The sequence below is a fragment of the Natrix helvetica genome, assembly GCF_964273705.1.
Source record: "Natrix helvetica genome assembly, chromosome: 3".
NCBI classification, from domain to species: Eukaryota; Metazoa; Chordata; class Lepidosauria; order Squamata; family Natricidae; genus Natrix; species Natrix helvetica.
The window spans coordinates 135,847,028-135,872,738 of record NC_138549.1 but is presented as its reverse complement, the minus strand read 5'-3'; positions in this window follow the sequence as shown (position 1 = coordinate 135,872,738).

Sequence of the window (25,711 nt, the reverse complement as noted above, 5' to 3'; positions counted from 1 at the left end):
GGCAAATCAAATTTTTGAACAAATGAATATTTTAGAAATAAGAACAATGATTACAATGTGAAGTACCATGGCAGTGAAACTTTAATTTTGGGATTGAGCTGTTGAGGCAATGAATTACACTGAGTTGAGGAAAGTGCTATTTCTGCATAGAAGCATAGATACCTTTGAAGGGTTAGGGAGTCAGGTTAGGGAGCCATGTTCAAATCAAGCATGCCTGCTCTTTTATATCATAAATATTAGCTGTGAAGTAAAAGGGTGAAATAAAGGGTGTGATGTGCTAAGGGGCTTAAGGATTGAGCAAAGGACAAAACCAGCAGGAAACTGGAGATTTCAGTCAATCATCCTGCGCATGGTTGACTCATAGTTGCTCTTTTTTTTTTCCTCCAAAAGGCAACTGGACTTTCTTGGAGATTTTTTTCTTTGAAGTTTTGCTTCTCATTCAAGAAGCTTAGACCTGAAGAAGCTTTCTTGGATAAGAAGCAAAACAAAAGAAAAAAAGAAAACCCAGTGCCTTTTAAAGGGGAAAGCACCTTTGGTTAAAGATATGTGGATTTCAAATCCTGATTTCTGCTCATGGTTGACTGGGGAATTCTGAGAGCTGAAGCCTTCACATCTTAAAGTTGCAAAGGGTAAGAAATATTGATCTAAAGCAGATAATTCAGGAAGTTGGGATGGAATATTCAGAGATTGATGGATGTGAGTTGCTTAGTTTCAGTCAACCAATCTTGGTCATTGACTGCAAAGTGTAATGAGTTTTGTCTAGTCCAGGTGGCCATCAATTACTAATTTTACATTCTGCTGAAATGTAACAAACAATCAGATTTCTTTTCTAAGCACCTTATTTTTCTTGCTTTATAGTGCTTAATGGATATATTTCTTTGAAATCAATCCCATAGGAACCTGACTTGCTTGTCATTGCAGAAAGGTTGTATCCCTCCTGTAGATTTAAAAACAGAAGAGGGGTCATGTACATATGTGAACATTTTCAATTGAATCTTTGAACACGAAGTGACAGAACAGTCCTTCCTCTCAATAATTTTGCACCCCACTGTGCACATTTAGCAAAGTAATTGAAGACCTCAGGTTTGTGGAAAGAAATGTCTTTCGTAATATGAGTCTCCATTGAGAATAAAAATCTGTAGCAAAATTGCCAAGATTATTTAAGTAAGGGATTGAGCTAACCAGTACAGACAGAAGTTGATTTTCATGCCTCTTTACTATGCTATATTAACAGAATAGCAAACCTTGTTACAGTTTAATAAACCATTTTTCAGCTTCAATAGTCTTATTTCAGTATTGGCTGATGCCTAAAAAACTGAACAGATTACTTGATAACAATCAAGAAATACGTTGCTAGGAACAAAAAAAGGGGGGAAAGCAAACTCCATTAAAAGTCTTAGTGCAGTGCTAGCAGATGTATGAAAATGTTAAGTGTTAAGTTGCCTATAATATACTTAGTAGAATTGCCAGCAATAGGCATGAAAAAGTTGCCAAATGATTTGGGGGAGGCAGTGTTGGGGTGGTGATAGCAAATGATGGACTTTTGACTTTGAACAATGAAGGGAGGCTTCCACCAACTAAGAATTTTTTAAAATCAAAATGTTTACAGTTTTGTGAGAAAATATTCACTCTTTTCAAATTTTCTAAATGCGTACAATATTGTAGCAAATGTTGCATAATGCAACATGGAGTTTAGATGAGAAAATTATTGAAGACCAAAGCTCTTATGTTTAAGGGAGGAAATGAAGTCAATATTGCAACTTAACATGGCCCAAAATGTGACATATAGATGAAATTGTATTCCTTGATAGGAGGTTATTGAAGTTGGGGAAATGAAAATTTAAGATTATGTAAACATTTGCAGAAGAGAGCCAGTTTGATATACTGTTAGAGCACTAGGCTAGAAACTGGGAGAACTATGAGTTCTAGTCCTGCTTTAGGGACAAAAGCAGAACTAGAACTCAAAAGTCAAAATCAAGTCCTGCTTCTAGTTCCAATTCAAAGTGTTGGTTATTTTTAAAGCCCTTTATGGAATTGATGCAGACTCCCCAAAGAGCTCTTTCATCCCAATGGGATTGGCCTGCTTTACTTACTCTAACAGAAGGGGCATGCCACAGATCCTATTATCCAAGAAATTGAGGCTGGCAGGATCTAGGAGAAGAGCTTTTTCTGCCATCATTCTGGAACATCAGCCCCCTCGAGGGACCAGAGTTGCTTGGTAGTGAGGTGGGCAACATGTAAATTTAATAAATAAATAAAGATGTGACACCAATCATATTTGTATCAGTTTTGATGATGATGTTTCTTATAATTAGAAATTGATACTAACTTAGGAGGAAAAAAATTAACCTCATTGCACATTGTGCCTATAATTTTTTTGATTTGGAAGACTCTGGTCAAGCACTGGGAGTATATACGGACAATTATCTTCAACCTAGACTTCCCCTCCGATACAAAAAGAATGCTGATGAAAGGGCTGAATTGCATAAAGTCATGACAGGGGAAAAATAGGCTTAAGCACTCCTCTACTTCAATTCTCTTGGCCTATTAAAAGTTGAGACAATATTTACAAATTAAATGTCCATATGTAAAAACAAAACAGAGAAGTGAATGGCCTTGGATTGAGCCCTTGATTAAATTGCTATGCTGGCCATTTGATTCCTTTCTACACTGTGTGACCTTTAATGTTGCTTTTATTCATGGCAAAATGAATTTATATGCCATGTAATTATCAAAAGAAAATAGTTTTGACCTCAGTTCCATCCTCCTTATCTTAATGTGCATAATTGTTTTGCCAGCCGTTTATTACTGTCAACACGGAGAAGCAGGTGCAGTGGAAAGTGCTAGAAAAATGGAAAGTGGACAAAAATGGAATGGAGGTCAGGATGATTAAACAATAGAAGGAAGCCAGTTTACCAATTGGGTTTTAATGATAGAAATGTGGCCAGAAGCTACTATAACTAGGGAATAAATACTTACTGTTGGATAAATATCAGCATGGCAAATTGCTAATCACATTCTGATAGTTTTCCAAATTGTTTTACCATTTATAAATTAATCCACCCACAAGAAGGTTTTAAGGAGTGAACTTTGGGAACCATGAATAAATTAACTGTAAAAATGTGCCATTTCTGACAGGATTAGTTGTCCCTGTTCTGTGGTAAACATTTCAGATTCCCAAATCACAAATTGCCATTCCAATATAAAAATAATACAAGATTATATAATTACCTGAGAGGATTCCAAAAACATTCTTTATGATTTCTGGGTATCCATTCAGCGGAGACCTTTAAAATTAGAATATAAAACTTCTGATCCAATGGCAGAATGCAGTTTGCAATTTGGCCAGTTTTTGAGATGGGTAAAATGTGTATTTTATGTCAATGTTTTAAATTATATGTAGATCCATAGAATGGTCAATGTAGCAGGATAGATTGGTAAGGCCGTTGTGTATGTAATATTGCCATGCTGCTGATTCCAAACACATTAAAAAGTTAGGTCTGCGGTTTATTGAACCACTATTGTAAGCCAGAATGGCATCCATTTAATTTTACTAGGATCTGCAGGCAGATTTTTTTTTAATGGCAGTTGACTATATTAGAAAATTCAGATTCCCCATCGTGAATTCTGCAGAAAAAAATATAATGTATAATGCCTATTTAAAATCTATAAAAGTAAGATACAAAAACTTGTCGTTCATTAATGACTGTTCGAAGTTACAAGAGCACGGGAAAAAGTGACTTAGGATCATATTTTATACTTATGACCATTGCAACATCCCCATGGTCACATGATCAAAATTCAGGTGCTTGCCAACTGACTCGTATTTATGACGGTTGTGGGGAGATGTCATGTGATCACTTTTTGCGATCTTTTGACAAGCAAAGTCAATGGGGAAGCCAGGTTTACTTTATAACCATGTTACTTAACAACTGCAATGATTCATTTAGCAACTGTAGCTAGAAAGGGTGTAAAGTAAACCTGGCTTCCTTACTTATTCCACTTTTCCTTTTCATTAGCGAAAGCCCTGGAGGTCATCTTAATCAAGTGGTCTCAAAAAAAATTATATGGCAATGGAAATTATAAGGTAAAACATTAGAGGTACACTATTAAGGCATAACTGGCATCTAAAATGAAGCTTGATTACTGATTATCGCCATTTCTTCCGAAAACATTTTAAAAATCACATGTTTATTATATTAACATTTTTAAAAACCCAATAGAATATTAAAAAGTTAATAGTTTTATAAGAATATAGTTTAATAAGTCCTAGAACAGTTCTAATAATTAGCAAAAAAAATCAGCATGAAATATTTTCCCTCCTACCACACATGTATGCAGAAGCAAGTCCTTCTGAAATCAGCAGGATTTACTTCTAAGTAAACCTAAATCTGAAGCTGTGAAGTTTTGCCCATTTCCATGGAAACAAATCCCAATAAGCTAATGAAATCTACTCTGAGTAAGTATCCCTAAGAATATAACCTCATACAAATCCTACAGCTCTCTAGTCAGAAAATTCTGGTTAGAACCTACAGAAGCCCTAAAGATAGAGTGCTTGGTCTCATATACATTAGAGATTGCAAAAGGAATGGTAAGGAGAAAAGACACACATTTTTTTTTCCTGATACCTCTTTCTTGTGTGCAGATTCCTTCTGTTTCAGCTGGCAAAAAATTATTACATGGATAATACAAAAATAAGAAAGGCCTTACCAAATATCCAGTATTTGTTTCCATAAGTAGTGCTTCATTTAATTCACACTGAACTTCAGCTAAACTAAAGCAGCTCCTTTGATTCCACTTTGACGAGTTAAAAGTGTGATTGTGTAAACACAGATACATGGACACACATACACACATAGGCAGTTTTTTCTTTTTTCAGGCAAGAATTCTGTGCAACTGTATACACAAGATATTAATATAGTAATACATTAATTTTATCTCAATCTTTTTCAGAAAGCAATCAGAAACTTGCTTTGAACTTGATTGTAAAATCATGGGATTAATTAAAAAATAAAATTGTGATTTCTAAAATCCATCAAGCAATAAGGAAAACAATCAACATTTGAAATAGAAATAAAACACTGAGATAGGATACACCCTTAAACTAGTAACTTCGTAGTATAAGCATTGTAAAGGTTCCTTTTAGGGCTTTGTTTTGCATTGCTCAGAGGCATCATCTGATACAAAAGGGTCTAGGACAAACTTCGTGTGCTCGCTCATCTGGGACGCGACCAGGAAGTGGAGTTGCCCAGAGTCATGTGCGCGCTGAAAAATTTACTTCTGGTTTCTGGTGGGCTCATGCACACATGCTGATCAGCTGGCCAGCGCACATGCTCACAGATCAGCTCTTCCAGTTTTTACCCCTACCACACACACACAAATCAGCTGATCGTTGTGTGAATATGCGCGCCAGAAACCCAGAAGAGGAACGGTTGATGCCATGTGTGCCAGGCGACATGGCTTTGTGTGCCATCTCGGGCACGCGTGCCATAGGTTCACCACCACGGGTCTAGGGCAACTCACCATGGGACAATTCAACACTGCATTAATTGTTTCATTCAGGTATTTTTTATTGTTGGTGACCGCATGTTTGTTAATATTATTGTAACTCTTGTATTTCTGGGTTGACTTTATTTCTTTTATTGTTATTGGCCCTGATTCTGTCAAAATTAATCTAAGCTTTGCATTTGTTGAGTTGTCTGGCAGTAAGTTGTCAGAGGTGAGTGGCTGTGTAGCAAGTTGGTTGTGGTGAGTTGTCCCATTCCGAATACGAAATGCCATGGCTCTGGCTACTCAGCCATGCACATTGCCACAGTGATGTATTATCATTGCTAAAAGAGCTGTAATAGTATATAAGAACTGAAGTAACTTGGGAGGCAGATACTGAAGAAAATGCATTCTTGCATATAGATATAGCCACTGTGCTCATTAGCAGAGACCTTTGTGATTGAGCACCAGTCAGGAGGAGGAGGGGGATGTTTCTAGTCTAGTGTCTAACCTGCAGAAAACCCTCAAATAGCAATAAGCATTCAGAAGCCCTGCTGAAAACATTTATATTTACCCTGGAAAATATCAGCTTATGTTGGTACTTATTTCAATAGTCCACTATAGAGGGAGAATATTCCAATACTCATTTATCCATTTGGTTGCTAGGAGGCTGGGCAGTGAGGTCATCAAAGGTTATGCTCCCTCTTAAATACTAATGTAGAATATTGGCCTTACCCAGCACTGCTGCATACTTTCTTATGATGTTTAATGGTTATAATTTGATTCATTTCAGGTCAGTAGTCATTGCTGGCGCAAGAATAAAATTCTAGCTTTCCCAACCCAGCTCTTTCAAATACATTGAATTATAATGGCTAGAATTATGAGCAAACAATATAATTGGCCATGCTGATTAAGAATATTGGGTGTGGTCATTCAGCACATTTGAAACACAGTAATTTGGAAAAGACAAGTCACATGTAAACATAATGAGGTTTTCTAGCTTACCTGGTGTGGTGCTGTACACCTTGTATTGGGAGTATGTAAAAAATGGGTATCAAACTTGCGGTGTCACATTGCCATCATGTGACGTAGTGCAATATTTTCCCCCTTTGTGGAGCTGAGGGGTGCATGGGCTGCACATGGGTCATCCAGCCCCCTGGCCACCAGTTTGACACCCCTGATGTAAAAGAACTGAACTGACATTTTCAAAATGAAAATGAAAATATACAAGCTCCTGCTTCTCTTTGTTTCAATCAACTCTCTTTGTTTTCAATTATTAAAGCTGCACTTTTCCCACTCTATCAAAATTGGTTATAATTTCCTATAACACTGAGCTTCACTATTCTCAAGATACTTTTAGATTTAATTTGCAGGAATTGTTTGGTAATTTCTTTTGTAAAATTTCATAACTAAACTGCAAGGATTCCTTTGTTTATGAGAAAGCATGACACACACATACACTTTATAGTGATCTGTTAAATTCTGCAATGTAGAAACAAACAAATAATTTGTCTGGTGACTAAATGAGCATAATTGCTTCCACTTCCTAAGAAAGTGGACCTTTGAAAACTCATTTTATCTGGAATCATCTGGCACTAAACAAGATGCAACAGAATAAACTAACTCATCTTTATATTAGATTACAGTCCCAACGGGATTACAATTAGAACTAAAACCACAAACTTATCTACACAGTGTAGGACTACCGTATCTGGTTTGCAAAAAGCTGGATAGTCATCAAATGGAAGTAGTGTTATATTTCTTTCTTGATGGTCATCTGGCTTCTTGTGGCCTACATATGGCATGCAGATGGTAACTAAACTTCATTGCAAAACTGAAATGATTGGCAACATCCATTAGTGCTGCAATGGGGGTTCTGCCTTAAAGCTAGAGAAAGTTGGCTCATTTGCCTTCACACATCCATGTACAGAAATTTGATTTAAAATTAAGCACACTTTAAAATATAATGAGCTACTTTTTATTATAGTATTTTAATTGATATTAAATGATTTTAAGTAATTTATTAAAGTTTATGCTACTACAGTTTAGTTATAAAGAAGAAATATGTGATCATCATTTAATTGCAGCTTTAAAGAAGATATAAAATTAAAGTCTATAATAAAACCAAATGGTTGTTTGATACTGAAAGTACCATTCTCAGGAGTTCATGCATCATGTTAAACTAAAATTAGTTGTTTTGGTTTTGCTTAGGGTGACATCTAAATCCAGTCTTCGTAGTTTATAATCCATGAGTCAATACTTAATGTTACTTGTACCCAGCCAATTGTAGCTGTTTGAAGAAACCATAGGTTTATGTTATGTGTGGTTTAATAAGATTAGAACAAAGTTAACATTACCAATTGAACCATATTGTTTAGTTTAGCCATTGTCAAATCACTTGAGGATATTTTACTGTATTACTTAAAATGACAAAGCAAAAACATAGCATTGTTTGATGCTATGGGAAATCAAATCAAGTAGGATAAGCTAGTGATACAGATCCAGGCAAATCAGTGGAAAGACATAGAAAATAATAACTCTTCCCTGCAGTCTAAACTGTAACCTGCCCTTATTTATTTAATCAATACAGCGAATATATTTTAAGAGGAGCTGAATTGGAAGAAGATGGGAATGGTTTTAAAATTAGAGAAAGAAATATCAATAATTTGTGCTATGCCGATGGTGCTACTCTTATAGCCAAAAGTGCAAAGGATGTGCAAGCTCTAATAATGTTAGACAAGGAGCATGTGAAAAAATGGGACTGAAAATAAATATACAGAAAACAAAATCAATGACAACAAGTAGAACAACCAACCTTAGGACTAATAATGAAAACATCAATGCTAAAAAGTTCAGCTATCAACAGTAAAGGAACAATCAAGAAATACACTGTAAGTTAGAAGGAGATATAGCAGTCAGAAAATCCTTTGAAAAGATATAGAAATGCCACAATGTCTCTATGACTATAAAGATCAGAATAGCGCAATCCTGGGTATCTCCTTGACACTCTATGGAAGTCGATGTTGGACTATGAAGAATGAGATAGGAAGAATATTGATATTTTTGAAATTTGATGTTGGAGAAAGCTCCTGAAAATACAACCAAGAAAACACCAATGAATCATTGAAAAATAATACCAGAGTTCTTCCTTGAGGCATAAATGACCAGGTCCAAATTATTCTACTTCAGACTACTTCCCACATTATGAAAAGACCTAGGTCTTTGATTATAAAGTTCTAATACTGGGAAAGGTGCATGGGAGGATGAGAAGGCAATGTCCAGCAGCAAGTTGGCTGGGTTTCATTACTGGGGCAATGGGTACACCATTGGTATGCCTAAAAGATTAACTTAGTGACAAATTTCCATGGAGAAAATATACTTAAGTGGTGATTAAGAGTCAACACCAATTTAATGACATATAATCAATCAATCATTGGTTTCCCAGATTTTTCGGAAATTAAATCAGGTAAACAACAACTAAAGAAACTTTATATTGGATAACATTTTTTTTCCAAAGTGCGCATGATTTTAATATAGATTATATGATGGACCTTCAAACAAATAGATTCTATGAGCCATTAACTAGGCTTATCAGATTTTCGTTTGCAAAAATCTGCCAAAAATGTGTCTTTTACATGGATCCTTGTTCATAGCAGCCAGTTACTATTGTTCCACAGCAATTAAAAGAAAGAGGGAGGAAAAATTATCTTTTTTTAAAATTTTCCCCCAAAGCAAAATCTGATTCTGGTATTTAAACATATTTTCAATTCTTCTGCTTTACTTTCATGGTGGCTGAATGAATGCATGATATTCACTTGGTAAAAATCTATTAAAAGTGACAGTTAAAGAATCAATAAACCAATAAGTCTACTTTGGCTGCTTTATCAGTATTGATTCAGATCATAATTATTTATTTTAATTCTGGACTTGCTGAAGTTGCTAGATTTAACCCTTTGAATAAATACCTGTTCTCCGTGATGCCTGTAATGCCAGAAGCTGTTTATGTATCATAATGAAGCTGTTGGGAAAGTTTTGCTTACAATAGCAATAGGAATGGAAGATAAATGGTAGAACAAATAACCTTTGTGTCATTGTATTTTGTTCCTAATAAAAGAATCACCCAACAATGAAGTTTGGTTGTTTTGTTTCCCCTAAAGGGGTGGAAATGATAATGTTATTATTGCTTTTTCAGTTTTGGTTGGTTGTCCAAAGTCCATTTATTACATAATTTTCTGCAATAGAATCTTGAGAATTATGAATATTCTTAAATGATCAATGCTGGGTGCCCTTAAAAGTTGGCACTGTAAGTGTTGAGAGGATTTAGAGATGTTAGATCAATCAAGCAATTACTTTGTTGAAAATAATTAAAAGCATGCATTCAAAAGGTCAAATTAATGCTTGTAAACAAGAATGTTAGCTGACAGGCAATTGTCTAGATTTAATTCAGAAAGAAAAATAGTTTTTAATTCCTAGGACAAATACATTTAAAAGCAATGAAGTAGTGCAGCAGATTGGCAGTGAGGAGTGGCATAGAACATAAGGAAAAGAAATAGGGATACAAGAATGATGCAATTTTAGCTTATTAGTTAGTGCCAAGTGGCAAGGGAGTTGGCAAGGGAGTTGATAAGTATAATGCAGCAAGACCTGGAAAAACCCAATGGCTTATTAACTGAAAAAGAAGGGACTTAGTTAGGATCCATGATGGCATATGAGTGCAGCAATTGAAGAGGGAGAATCACTTCCAAAAGTAGACATTTCACATGCCTTTAACCATGGTGCAAGCATGGTCTCTCCTTTTTGGCCTGTCCTCAGGACTTTGACTTTTTCTCATTTCCATCCCATAGCTGAGGCCATTTCCAGTTATCTTTAAAATCCTGAACTATCATCTTTGGGATAGGCATGTGCCTGTGTTACGAAAGCTAAACAAAGCAACTGGCTAGAGAAATTGATAAAAGAGACAATGTTGATGGATCCCCCTCTCTCTAATAACTACATGTGGCTCATTTTAGACTCTTTTTCTTAGGTTGGGCTCAAGGATCAGGTGGGATTTCTGCTGCTGTACCAACCTCCCTGCTGAATGGCAGCTTCCCTACCTCCTGGACCTCACTGTAGGACTGGTAGTGGGGGTTCCCCAGGCTTAGAGTTCTGGGAAATGTCAATCAGTCATGGAAGCAGGCTGGTAGCAAGCATGGCAGCAGGATCAGAGGTAGGATTTCATAGAAACCATGACTTTCATGGGCCTGTCCCAGATCATCCAGGGCACAAATAGGAATAGAAGTCATATGCCCGATTTGGTGTTCTTGTCAGAACAGTACCTATGTGATCTGGAATTTATGGGGCTATCTTTGGTCCCCCCTATAATGGTCAGATCTCAGTCTAGTGGCTATGAGTGTCTCAAGAGTTGTACTACAGGGAAACAGGAATTATTAGTTTGGTTTAATCCCAGTGATTAATGGACCCAGATGCGCCCCCTACTGGACCGGGACGCCTTACGCACAGTCACTCATGCGCTGGTGACGTCTCGCTTGGACTACTGTAACGCTCTCTACATGGGGCTTCCCTTGAAATGCACCCGGAGGCTACAGTTGGTCCAGAACGCAGCCGCGCGGGTAATTATGGGGAGTACTAGGTACTCCCATGTGACACCATTCCTGCGCGAGCTGCACTGGCTTCCTGTGGTCTATCGGGTGCGTTTCAAGGTTTTGATAACAATCTTTAAAGCGCTCCATGGCTTAGGACCTAGTTACTTGCGGGATCGTATTCTGCCCCATACATCCCTGCGACCAATCCGCTCGCACAGAGAGGGCCTCCTCCAGGTGCCGTCCACCAGACAGTGTCGAGGGGCGGCGCCTAGGAGTAGAGCCTTCTCTGTGGCGGGCCCAGCCCTGTGGAATGACCTCCCCCCGGATATTAGGAATACCTCTGACCTCCGCTCCTTTCGTGTAAAGCTCAAGACCCACCTTTTTCAAGTTGCTGGCCTGGCTCAACTTTGATCCAACTATATCGCTCCTGACGGGTTTTTTATTTGGGGTATTTTAATTGCATTCAATTTATTTAGGGGTTTTTAAACATTGTGTTTTTACTTGTTTTTATCTATCAGTTCACCTCCTCCTTGTATATGTCGTATATATGTCTTGGTATATGTTTTGTTATATGTATGTCGATATATTTATTTCCTATGTTTTGTTGTACGCCGCCCCGAGTCCTTCGGGAGAGGGTGCGGCTAAGAATAAATATATATTATTATTATTATTATTATTATTATTATTATTATTATTATTATTATTATTATTATTATTATTATTATTATTATTATTATTATTATGAGTTTCAGAAGGAACTGGGGGTTATGACTGCAGATCTGTGCAGCCCTCCCAAGTTCCTACATGCTGCTTTGAATAGTAAGGTGACTGGGGCTCTGGTTAGAAATGTGTCAATGAAATCTTTCCTAAACTATAGACCCTTTCCTTCTCTGTGTTAGGAAAGGGATGAAACAGATGCCACTTGTGGAAGACAAAAAACGAACTCAATCGAACAAGGTTAAGAGCTGCTATTAAACCATATTTTGTGGTGTTTGGGGCAATGGAGTCCAAGTACTTTTCTATACTAATTGCATCTGCATATAGTCAGTTGGCAATGCTCTTTAAGGTGAGCTCTGTCCTCTTCGAGCAGAAGAATACAGATGTCTACCTGAAGGGATATGCTGAGGAATTCATTAATTTTCTGGAAGACAAAATCATTTTGATTCATTCCCAGTTAGATATCAACATGGTTGCTGATCTGGTGGAAGTACCTCGGGTAAATTTTTGCTCATGAAATTATTTGACCCTGATGCTCCTGAGGAAGTGGACAGCATTGTAGGGACTAGGAATGTACTATAAGCACATGTTTTACATTCATCCCCTTCTTGGCTTGGGAGGTGATGTGGATGGATTCAGGTGGTGATTGATGGTTCCCTTGGGAGGAGGTGGTACTCTATCCTTTTAAGGAGGCTGTGATCCATTCTCTTGTTAAGAGGCCATCACTAGACCCCATCCTATTGGATAATTTTCATCCTGTCTCCAATCTTATCTTTCTGGGGAAGATTGTTGAGAAGGTAGTTATGTTGCGACTTCAGAGGTTCCTGGATGAAATGGATTATCTGGACCTTTTCTAGTCAAATTTCTGACCAAATATGTGGTAAGAAAAATTGGGTAAAAGATTTATCTGATATTTTTTTCCAACATATTTAGGGGAAATGTAGCATTGCTGCTGAAAAAGCTAAGGAGAAGAATACACTCCCTTGGGAGTTGAGAGCAGTTTTAAAAATCAAGGAGGCTGTAAATGGCTGGAGAGATGAAAGTGAGAGGCAGGTCATATGCACAAACCCCTGAAATGAGAGAAAGCATAAGTATGCTATACTCACATGGGAGATCTTTTAAAGCAATTTAAAAGCAAGATCTTGTTCATCGGACTGAGTAAGAATTGGGGGAAATGCAGGATTTTCTCTGCTCAGTAATAGCACTTTAGGGCAAAAAGAAAGTAAATTGTGAGTCAGCTGGAAAAAAACCCACAGTCAATCCAATAATTATAATACTGGAGTGGTTAAAAGATGGTGGATTGTTTTTACAAACAGTAAAATAAATCTTAGCTACATTAAATGTTATAAATCACAGTGATCCATCTCTCACCTCCACCTTTTGTGTGACAAAGTTGTCAGGTAGGCATGTCAGGGACCTGTTCAATCGCCCACTGGCTGCAGAGTTTGTTCCCCAGTTGATGTCAGGTTAGTTAAAGTCCTCCAATACTACAGTGAAGTGCTTCCTGTATACTTGGTTAACTGATTGGTAAAAAGTTCATATTTTATTCACTTGGTTAGGTGATCTGTAATGCATACGTATGGCAATGTCATTTCTTTCCCCTCTAATATTCACCTAAATACTTTCAAGAAGGCTTTTATGCCTAGTTTTGTATCTTTGTAGCAAATTGTATTTACGTACAGTGCAACTCCTCCCTCTTTTTTTAGTTGCTTCTGTTTATTTTGAACAGTCTATTTCCTTGTAGTATGTTCCATCGTAGGTTCCATCTCACCAAGTTTCAGTAGTAGTAACAATATTGTATCTGCCTTCAGGTGCTAGGACTTCAAGTGCTCCCTGTTGGTTACCCAAACTTTGGGCATTAGTGTGTAGGCCATCTTAGCTTTGTTTTTGCTTCCTATGCCTCCTATTTTGTATCTAAATTCCCCTTCCTTCTTATCACTTCCTTTCTCATTTTTCTGATTAGTTGTCTTGGGGATTATGCTTGGAGTTTGGTCTCTTGATTGTTCTACCTCCCCTTCTAATTTTAGTTTAAAGTCCTTGGGATTCTTTATTCATGTCAGAAGCACCTACAAATTATTCACATATAACATTCAACACAGAACGAATAAAATAGGTATAAAATAGGTCACAGAAATACAGCATGTGTCAAAGTAAGTAGAATAAAGAGGATTAAAACTAAATGACATTTGCCCAGTTTTGGCCAAGTCAACAGCATTGTCTCTCACCAGCATGAGGTCTCCATGATGTGTCTGGCATGACTAAATGCCAAAGGTGCACAGAATGCTGTTACCTTCCCACCAAAGGTGGTTCCTGTTTTTCTACTTGCATTTTTACTTACTTTCGAACTGCTAGGTTGGCAGAAGCTGGGACAAGTAATGGGAGCTCACTCCGTTATACAGTGCTAGGGATTCAAACTGCTGAACTGCCAGCCTTTCTGATTGACAAGCTCAGAGTCTTAGACACTGACCCATCGCGTCCCTGGGTAATATAAACCATGGTCCAAAAATCCAAAGTTCTCTTGGTGGCATAATTGTAGTAAATATTACATATTTTTCTACATTAAATGTTTCATTGTATATACTACATTAAATACTTTATTATATTAAATATTAAATTAAATAGTTCTGTTTAATTTGTGCAATTTAGTTTCTAAATCTTCAATAGAGCTTTCACAACTGGACTGCAAACATCTAAATATCACTAAATGTCAGCAAGGAGCAACACCTTTCAATAGCGCTTGTCATTAGGTGGTTGCTTAGGTTTGTGAAGCCGATAACAATGGAAATAATTGGAATAAACCTCTTAGAGTTAGTAGCATGGTTTGATTCTACTCTTGTCAAAATATCTAGAAAAAAAGGTTTAAATATTTTCAGCCAAAGATGTATTGAAATGGTGCTTAATACCAGGTCCACTTGCCTGAGTGCAGAATACAATGCAATAGAGCATCAGATGAACTGAGTGAAAGCTAATAAACCCCACTGTGATTTGAAGCATTGACCTGCAGGGCTTGACTGAGGAGCGTCAAGTAGAAAAAGACAGCCGACTTTGCTGTTGTATTGCTTGACATTGATGGTAAGGTGGGAAAAGAGGAATAGATTTCTTTTACTTTATTCATTTGTGTTTGTATAGTCTGCCATCAAAGTCTTATATATCAAAGTAGTGCTGTAGTTCCCTGGAGTTATACTATTATTTTAATGCAGAACTGTTAGTAAGTGGCAGTGCATCATCTCTAGTTCTCAGTTGTATTCTGTTGAATTCAGCTCGGGGATTCTCAGAGCACATACATTCATTCAAAACTAGCTTTTTATGCAGGCTAAAGAACTATAGAATTGTCTCTTCAAATCAGGGTTAGGTTAATTTCACGGAGGGCCACATCAGGGTTGTGTCTGACCTCGGAGACCAGAGTGGGTGACACCGGGGTGGGCATGGCCAGCTTGACATCACTCGTGTCGGGAGCACCTGTAGTAGCCTGGGCACTCTGCCAGAGAAAACAGGCTTCCAAGCTCTGTTTTCAGCTGTGACGGCCTCCTGCAACCCTCTGCCGGTGAAAATGGAACTTGTGAGGGCCGCATGCAGCCCTCCTGAGCTTCGTTTTCACTGGCAGAGGCACCATGGGCCAGTCATTTGCTGTTTCCAGAGCAGCCCCATGGGCCAAATCTGGTACCCGGGCCTTGAGTTTGACACTCCTGCTTTAAATGGTTGCCATGATTTAGCAAAGTCTTTTGAAGAAAACTAACACTTCAGAAGGAAGGTAAAATTAGGGCCTTTTCATAGATTTCTGGTAAAAGCTATAATAATAATAATAATAATAATAATAATAATAATAATAATAATAATAATAATAATAATAATTTGGAGCACAACACGCCAGATATCATGGTTGTAGAGAGCCGAAGTGTACAGTATATTGATATCGCTGTTCCTGGAGATGACAGAGTAGAAGAAAAAGAACTAGAAAAAATCATGAAATATTGCGACCAGGCCATCGAAACTACACGGCTATGGATGAAGCATGTAACAGTGATACCCATTGTCATCGGGGCACTTGGCACCATGTCCAAGAAGTTTACCAGATACATCAACAAATTGCAGCTTCCTGAAATAACACCAGCGGAACTGCAAAAAACTGCGCTACTTGGAACATCTTATATTTTAAGAAGGTACTTGGTTGATACCTAGGATGCTGGCAGCAAACCATATCAACCATTACCACCAGTCACTGGTATTTGTAATGCATTTTAGAATGTTCAGTTGGCTGAGTTTCATGTTTAATGAAAAAAGTATATAATAATAATAATACATTTCATGATGCCAGCAGACAAATGACACAAATTTAGTAATTTGTCCCAGTTGCATCATGGCACAGACAATGTACAGTACATAACTTGTATTTCCACAGCTATGTCACAATGCACATTTGCTTTTATATATATTCTTCATTTTAACAGTTAAGAATATTTTTTTACATAATGGACAGTCATGAAGTAATCCTAGATTACTACTAGAAATCCTAGAAAAGTTTATTGTAAACTTTTAGAAATACCATATTAAAGTTTTTCTACATTTTAAAATTGTTCTTATTCAATTTGAGAAAAAAGAAAATTACTTTCACTTTGAAATGTTTGGACAGGCAAGATGGAAAGTTCTGACCTATATTGGTTACAGAATAGCTAGGAAGCCCAAAAGCATTCTTGAGGATTAAGAATGAATAAGAAGACAAAGGGAGACTTAATCTTTTAAAGAATATGTACATCTCTACAATAATCACCTTGGTTTAGTACAGTGCTTCTCAATTATTTTCTGTCATGCCCCCCCCTAGGAAGAAGAAAACATTTCACGCCCCCCGCGCGACTGTAAATAGTATCATTTGTCTATAAAATTGTTATAAGTACACCTCTGCATAACACTGTATCCTTATTAACGTATAAGAGAATAAAAAAAGAAAAATGTGGATCAATTTACAACAAAGAATAGCTTTATTAACTGTAGCAGAAAAGATTTAAAGGAGCACAGCTAGAACATATACATACATATATTTATATATAGAGTATCACAGAAGTGAGTACACCCCTTAACATTTTGTAAATATTTAAGTATACACACACATATATTTCCTGCACGCAGTGATTTCTAGAAACAACACCTGCTAGTCTCAGTGGGAAAGACCCACGCATCCCAGATGCGAAGACAGTCCAAGTGGTCTCTCCCTCTGTCTCTCTCTCTCCCTCGTCTCTCTCCCTCTCTCTCTCTCTCTGCCTTTCTCTTTCTGTCTCTCCTTCTATTTCTGCCTGTCTTTCTGTCTCCCTCTCTCTTTCTCTCTTTCTGTCTTTCTCTGTCTCTCTCTCACTCTCTCTGTCTCTTTCTGTCTCTCTCTCTCTTTGTTTCCTCTCTCTCTGTCTCTTTCTGTCTCTCTGTGTCTCACTCTCTCTTTCTGTCTCTCTCTTCACTCTCTCTGTCTCTCTCTCCTCTCTCTCTCTTTCTGTCCCTCTTTCTCCTTCTGTCTCTTTCTGTCTCTCTCTGTGTGTGTCTCTCTCTCTCTGTCTATCTCTTTCTGTCTCACTTCTCCCTCCCTCCCTCTCACTAGCTTCCCCTCGCGGCCAGTTGCAGGGCGTGGATCCCGCTCGGAGAAGGCGGAGCGGCAGCTCCTCCCTCAGCCAGGAGCCAGCGGGAGCTGGTCGGACAGGCAACCTTGGCGGGAAACTCCAGTCCGCCGCCTTCGCCGCCTTTGCCGCCGCCGTTGCCGCCTTCGCCGCCGCTGTTGCACCCAGATAGAAAGGGAGCCTTTGTGCCCCCCTTTACGGAGCCTCGCGCCCCCCCTGGGGGGCCCGCCCCACTATTTGAGAACCACTGGTTTAGTACAACTTAATCGGAGGCTATGTCTCAGATTACAAACTTCATATGTGTTTTGTGTGTTTCTGTATGTGTATTTGTAGCATGTTACATTTATTATGTAATGTACATTTATATTTTTGCAGTATCACAAGATTATCGAGTGACGTTTGGCACAAGCATCTGTATATTTATCTACCATTTAACTTGCAAATGTATCATTTTCTTTATTTCTGAAAATATCAACATCTAAAGGAAAATAGAAAAAAACCTTCATCTGTGAATACTTTTGCTTTCTATGTGTGATTGCCATTACTGACTTTTAACATATCATTTATATATGTGCAAGGACAGAAGCCTGTCCTTAACTCATGTGCAATTATGTATATTCTGATGTTCAATGGAATTCTTTGTTCTCTTCATATTACTATGTTTGCTTCTCATCAGCACTTTTGTTTCCAAAGAACATACCCTTCTATTTTAACTCCTCATAACCATAATCTGATTTGTCTGCTGTTTAATAAGAAATCAATGTTGTTGTAATACAATGGAATTAGCATTGATTTATTTCATTGGAACTGGCAGCTAAACCAATAAGGTATTAGTCAACATGCTCATAGAAAGTGGCCCAACTGGTCTCCCAAAACCTGGTGATTTGTGTCTCTCTGCGTTTGTGTGTGTGTGTGTGTGTGTGTGTGTGTGTGTGCATGTACACTAATAATTAAATGCATTATCTGGCATGAGTTTTGCAGAAGATAGTAAGACAAAATGTCAGGTACCAAAAACTTAATGAAAAGAAAAGGGAGAGAGGAGTGGAGAGAAGAGGAGAGAAGAGAAGAGAAAAGAAGGGAGAGGGGAGGACAGAAAAGAGAGGAGAGAAGGGAGAAGAAAGGAGAAAAGCAAGACTTTAACCATCAAATTAAAATTCATTATTGGGTTGTGAAAGGAAAGAATATTCACCATATTCTTTCCTTTCACAACCTTTCTGGGATGTGAGCTGGCTGAATAGAGCAATAAAACCCACCAAACCCATGTAGGAGATACTCACAAGGGAAAGGTTAAAGAGGATGGTTAAACTCTATTATTCAGGAGAGCTAGCATAGCTGTATTTGTGTGTATTATTTCCATGGCTTAATTAGCTTAGTAGTATGTGTGTCAGTCATTTTCATGGCTACATTTTTCTTGTAGCTGACTGTTCAAATGGTTTTAAAATGGTCTCTCTTCTTTCACCAGCATCATTTCAATAACTGCTTTATTGCAGGTTTTCATACTTTTAGTAAATATAATTGTTACAAAGGGAAAAAAAAAGATGTTTTGGGTAGAGGCAGTTTGTCATAGCACTTAATGACCACTGGAAGCATGACTAAATGAAGCCAGGGGACATAATTGGCACAGTGATGTCAAAAGACTAATAACTTTAAAAATGCAGGGGCAAAGCAGAGGGGAAATGGGTACATTGGTAGCCCACAAATAAAAGCATTTTTAATTCATTTTTTTCCAGACCACGATCACACTTGAAAATGTTGCAGGGAAGTTTTTTAGGCACTCTGTTTATTCCATTAGAGAATTATTAAATATTAAAGGAGAGGAAGTTAGCCACAGAAGAAGGAATACAGAAAACAGATACGCATGTCAGGAACCAGTCAGTCCAACCTGCAGACAGCATTGACCAGCATTGGAAGGAAAATAGATAATCCCTACCAGCTGTGTAGCAATGTGACATCCTCTCCCTGGGTCAAGGAAAGAAAATAGAAATTGGCGGTGAGATATATCCCTCTCCCTCCCTATCATATCCCTAGGCATGAATATGGAGGTAAAATGAGTCAATGACTAAATATGTGTGATGATGTAATTATGTAAATGCCATAATTTATCTAGCTGTGTCAAGCACCATGATACAATGTTTATTTTATTGTCAAACAATTTATTGGGCAACCATGAGGACCATAAGAAGAATGGAAAGCAAGCCAGTCGCTAAATGATTTTGTCCATTATCCTCACTTACTCTTCCTTTCCTGGTTGTATGTTATAAGAACAAGAAAGTATTCCCCACCATCACAAATAACCCAACCTACATTACCACTCAGGCTTTGATGAAACCACCATGTCACATATTGAGTAGCTTGTAATATGTTAATATGCAAGAAAATGGGACAGGAGAACCATGTTAATATATGGTTGGAAAAAAAATAGGACAAATCAGATTAGCTAGAAAAAATGCTAATTTCTTTTTTACTGAAAATAAGTTTATTTTCTTGGATACTGCCCAGGGGGAGAAATGCCTAGGAACTATGTTATTGCTTATGATCTTTATTCTAATAAGCATATGTTCTGGTTTTATGGGGATCTTATTTGTAAAATGAAATTCCTGGATTTAAGCCTCTTTGAAGTTTTGCCCCTGTATTTATTAACAATTGAATGGGTGAAGAAGAAAGGTAACTATTATAAATTACCTATCATGGACAAGTTCAAACTGTTAAAGGTGATTTAGGAAGATGGTTTATTTTTAAAAATTGTTTGCTTTTTGCTTCCCCCACTAAAAGATCAGTAGTAAACATCAAGACACCTTTCTCCACGGATTATTATAAAGATCATTCTAGATATACTGTACATTTATAGAAACTATATTTATGCCTTTCAATGGGAATCACTACCCTGTTTCCCCGAAAATAAGACCTCTTCTGATAATAAGTCCAATCGGACTTTTGAGTGCATGGGCTAAAATAAGCCCTCCCCTGAAAATAAGCCCTCCCTGAAAATATTGCAACACCGCAGCAGCCATGAAGTAACAACGTTCACTGCCTCCTGTACCTCAAAAATAATGAGCTCCCCAAATATAAGGCCAAGTGCTTATTTTTCAAGAGAAAATAAGACCCTGTCTTATTTTTGAGGAAACATGGTATACCTTGGGACATTCTCTTCTGCTGGTAACAGCATTAAACTAATCAAATCCAATCCTGCAGGAGTAAGGTCCAGGAGCCATCAGCTAAGGTTGTCATTTGGTAGGGTCCAGGAAGGGGGCCTTTTTTTCCATGATGCTCTCTCTCTAGAACAGTATTCTGCATTAGGTTAGGTTATCCCCAATTCTGTTGGCCTTTTGCAAAGCCTCAAAAACCTGGTTTTGTTTCCTATATTTTATGATATTCAACTGTCACATGTTTTTGTTTTATATTATAAATTTTATTGGTTTTATCTATTTTATTGTAAGCTACCCAGAATCATGTATGTAAGATGGATAGCTATGTAATTCAAAGAGCCAAACATATCCACATAAAATTTCTAATATTTTTAAATGAGGGTAGATAGATTTATTTTAAAAGTAAGAGTATTACTTACTTTGTTTTGTACTTTATTTCCAAACATCAAGTCTTGAGGTGTTGTTCTGTTCCTAGGACCGTAACATGGCTCATATGTTTAGTGATGATATGGTGATTCTTTGTTCTGGTTACTGATTGGATGCAAAGTTCTCTCTTTGATCTCAGATAATTGAGAGCCATTGGTAACAAAGCAAATGAACTCTCTCTCCTTTTTATTTCATATGTTTTTGTTATGTGCTCTAAATTGATTCCCTTTCTCAACTTATAAGAGAGTCATTGTTAACAATACACAAGGGACTTCTCTGCTGCCATACCAGTAAAGGAACATATCCAAATATTTTGCCAGATTTTTTCCAGCATTCTAATTGGCTTTGGATCTGGCTCTCACCTATTTTCTGAGGTACTGAGAATTGACAGGTAGAGAGTGCCATGCTGCTATAATCAACTATTTAAAAAGAAATGCTGAAATTCTCCTCAATTAACCAATTAAAATAGCCCAATCATTAAGGCTAAAGTGACTAAATGTAATTAAACTATTGCTATCGGATATTCTGAAGATATCAAGGCGAATGTTAAGGCTCAGGAGCACTGTTTAAGAACTATTATCTACTGATATCTGGGTTGTACTTTGGTTATTTATGCAGCAGTGTCAATGCATATTCTACTTCCCAAAGCACAAAAGTAGAGGTTCTTGCCCTGTAGAGCTTAGACCTCAACTCATGTATTACATTTATATTGCAGTGCAATCCAACAATTCTCAGTGGCTTTTATAATTTTACTGAACAGAAAAAAAACAGTTGAAAACCCATGGTATGATTAAAAATACTGATCAAGTGATAATTATAAAACCCAAACCAAATGACAAATGTAGCTAAAATACAACAGCAGAAAAGGAAAAGGAGGTAAAAAGAAAGAAAAGATCCAGGAATGAACTCAGTTAAAAATGCTCTCCAAAATAGTTCCCCTTTAATATCGACCTGAAGATTTGGACTAGAAGTCCTCCAGGGTCCCTTCCAACTCTCTTATTTATACTCCAACTAACAGATTATTCTACACTGATGTTATCATGAAGAAAAAGTTCCTTCTGGCTTTTGCTTTTTTTTACATTTTGGAAATATGGGACAATAAGGAGCTTCACCCTAGAGATGCATTGAGCAGATATATAGTAGAGCAGATTTATTCCAATTGGAGTTGGTATCATGCCCGAAAAGGCTTTTTTAGATCAAAACTTGTACTTGAATTTGGTAAATCAATTAGCAAGCAGTGTAGGGTCCACAGAATTGGTTCCCAAAGCCTATGAGCAAATGGGCACCTGCATTCTGGACCAATTGTAATTTCTAAGCAGTCTTTCAAGGCATCTTTTTAAAGAGAAGAATGAGATAAAAATTAAAATAGGAGAATCTATTGTCCATGGTTATATGTGTGGCTAACATGCATCTATTTTCTGGCAGTACACATCATTTATTATTCTAGTGTTATAGTACATTATTTTTATGAATCAGAAGTTTGCTATTTAATTTACAGGACAAAATATGGGTTTAAGACATATGTACAGACTGTATCATCAGTTTATGTACCCTGATCTTTGCACAGTTTTGGGGTTAGGATTGAGTAAATCAATTTCAGTTTCTCTGTATTTCATATTTTTCAAAATATAGTAAGTTTGTGTTATCAAACTGAAGGATTTTTTAAAGTAATAAAACTTGTATGTATTTTGGTGCATGTTTCTCCAATAGATCCATCTTTGCTTGTCATGTTGCCTACTGCTCTGCACACAAATTTGTGAAAAATTTCCTACTATAAATCATCTTATTTTCATTAATACATGTATTTTATACAGTTTTATCTAACTTATTTTTAAAAAATCATTTAAAAAGTGCATTGCTAAAACATAAAATCATGACTTGAATTATAACTAAATCTTGGGTTTATGTATGTGACTGAAAAATGAATGTAAAAGTCAAGCTGTTTATTTTCTTTCTAAAGAAAAATTAATTTATTCTATGCTTCCATCTGATCTTTCAATCTTTTCTTCCTTTATATTGTGAATGTTGGCAGATAGATACAGTAGATAAGATAGATAAGAAGGGTGTTGAATGCATTCACTGACCATGACTGAGTGATTATTTTGATGATCCTGCATTTCTACAATAATATTTCAATGCTCTGAATCCAAGCAGTATATGCTATGGTACTGAAACCTGTTAGGATAAAGTTCTTATGAAGAAACTTTTTTTTTCTGGTACTCAGATAGTAGACAAATTTTACCAAGCATTTGTGTGTCCTGTGTTCTCTATAACTCATGTTTCTTTGTCTTACAAATAAAGATAAATATATGTGTTCTAGGATAATGTTGTAGGATCCAATCTGGGTCGGTCACTGGGACCAACAATTTAATCTTCTGAGCTTTCAGACTCGTGCTGGAGCCCATGCTCAGGGAATTTCTTTCTAACAGAGTGTGTGTCTTCTTGGCTATTAGTTCTCTCTGCAATTTTTCAGTCAGAGATTCACCCAGAGTATCCAGGAGTGACTCTCTCAAGCAGCAGTGTTGATTTTCATAGGGGTCCACCCCCCTGTTTCAATTACATAGTTTCTCCTTGCAGGACAAAACAATAAATAACAGCTACAATTTATTTTGTGTGGCTTAGAACTATTTATAACAAAATTCTTAATATCCAGACTTTCTTAGTGTATGACCCCCCTAAAGAATATAGCTACATTCACAAATTTGGTCAAATAATATATTTCCAAGAATCTATAGAGGGCAGAAGGGAACACAATCTAAAGTATAGGGTTCAATATAATTTTCCTGCATATTTGCAAGTATATCAATGAATTTGCAGGCATTGTCTACTAAAAGAAAAGGAGCGGAAACTTGGAACCATCTTACAGAGGAGGTAGTGAGTTAATCATTAGTAATGGAGTTTAAACTTGCTTAAGATAAAAACATCTCTACCATCTGACAAAAAAATAAAAAATATAAAAAATATATAAAAATAATTAAAAATAACAAATGAATTAAAAAGAAAGCAAAAACAAAAAGACTCAAGGACCAGACTCAATGGACCACTAAGTCATTTTCTGCCATTAATTTTCTATGTTTCTAATGTATGTGTATTTCCAACAGAATACTAATGCAAACTATATGCACTTAATCAAAGTAACATCCTATAAGCCTTTAAAAACATTATTTTCTTTCTTTCTTGAGGATTTGAGGGCAGGGAGATTGAAGTACAAGACAAATACTCTGATGCTCAGTGGAAATCTGATGTACCTATTTATAACGTTTTCAGAAAAAAAGAAAAAAGTTTTTGAAAACTGAAAAGTTTGCCACACAATGTCACAGGTGAAATTTGTGGGTGAACACGAGGCTCCATGTAGTTCATGAAACACCACTCACTTTAGAGGGGCTGATTTGCCCCTCGGTGCTTATTCAGCGGTCTTTTCCCCCTTAATTAGAGAATGCTTGCAAAGATAGACAGCTTTTCCTTCCTTTCTTTACTCACCTCTGCTTTTTTGATCAAAGCGGGCAGGTCAATGGAATGACAGCACAGAGGAGATGCTGTAGCATTGCCAAGGTTACAGATGCCTCCTGAGGCCCCTCACAAAACATTTTGGATGCCCTATCTCAGCTCTTTTTATTTGTTATTTAAATCCACCCTGCCCCACTGCTAACTCTCCTCTCTACTCTTCTCAGACACCAAGGTCAGGCATCTCAATTTTTCCAGATTGCCTCTGCTCCGGAAAAAACAAAGAAAAAGTAGTTGGTCTCCTTCAGAAAGGCGCTTAGATTGATTTTGAAATTGAAAATGGTGATGTCATTTGCTGGCTGTCTGGGCTGGAGAGTTCTACCAAATGATTCTGCTGGCTTTTTGAAAAACCCTGAAATTATGAGCATGAGGACCAGAGAATATGGCACTTGACAGCTTTAAGACTTGTGGACTTCAACTCCCAGAATTCCTCCTTCAGTCATGTTGGCTCAGGAACTCTGGCATTGAAGTGTGCAAGTCTTAAAGCTGTCAAGTTACAAGACCCTAACCCTTTAGGAAAAAAAAACCAGGGATGTTCAAACTTGACAGCTTTAAGACTCTTAGAGGCAGGCAGGGAAATTGGTGAGCCAGCCAATCAGTGAGTGGCGGGTAGGGCAAGTGTGGTGCGGACAGGCAGAGGGAAGGAGCTGGAACTGGTTCTAAACGGCACAGTAGATTTGTGGAACCTCTTCTATAGAAGAGGTTAGAACTGGCAGGAACCCACCCCTGCTAAACGGGTAGGAAGAGCAGGTATGCACCCTTCTCTCTTTGTGCCAAATTAGGCCTAGTAAGAACTACTGTGAATAACAAAATAACTTTAGTATGGGATTGGGAAGATGGAAATGACAGGAATCTCTAGAGATGCACAATGTATTAAAATGCTTTGCTGTCTCTATTAGGCAGAATTTTTTCTCTTACATATTTGCAATAATTTCATGGACAACCTAATAACCATTCACTGAAATTTACAGACTCCTTTTCATTATTTATGTCACTGTTAACAAAAGTTTCTCAATAACTTTTTTTAAGTATAAATCTTCCTGCTTTTCCTTTTCAGGTTTTAAAAATAAAAACAGATGTTGGCTCTTATTAAATAGAGCTGCCATTTGCTTGACATGCTTTATCCCCAGGTTTTCGTTGTTGTTTTGGGATTTTTCTCCTGCAAATGACAAATGTTAAGTGAATGTTTATGGCAGTCTTTGCCTGCATTAAGGTCTGATGGGAAGGAAACTTTCAAATTAACTTCTAA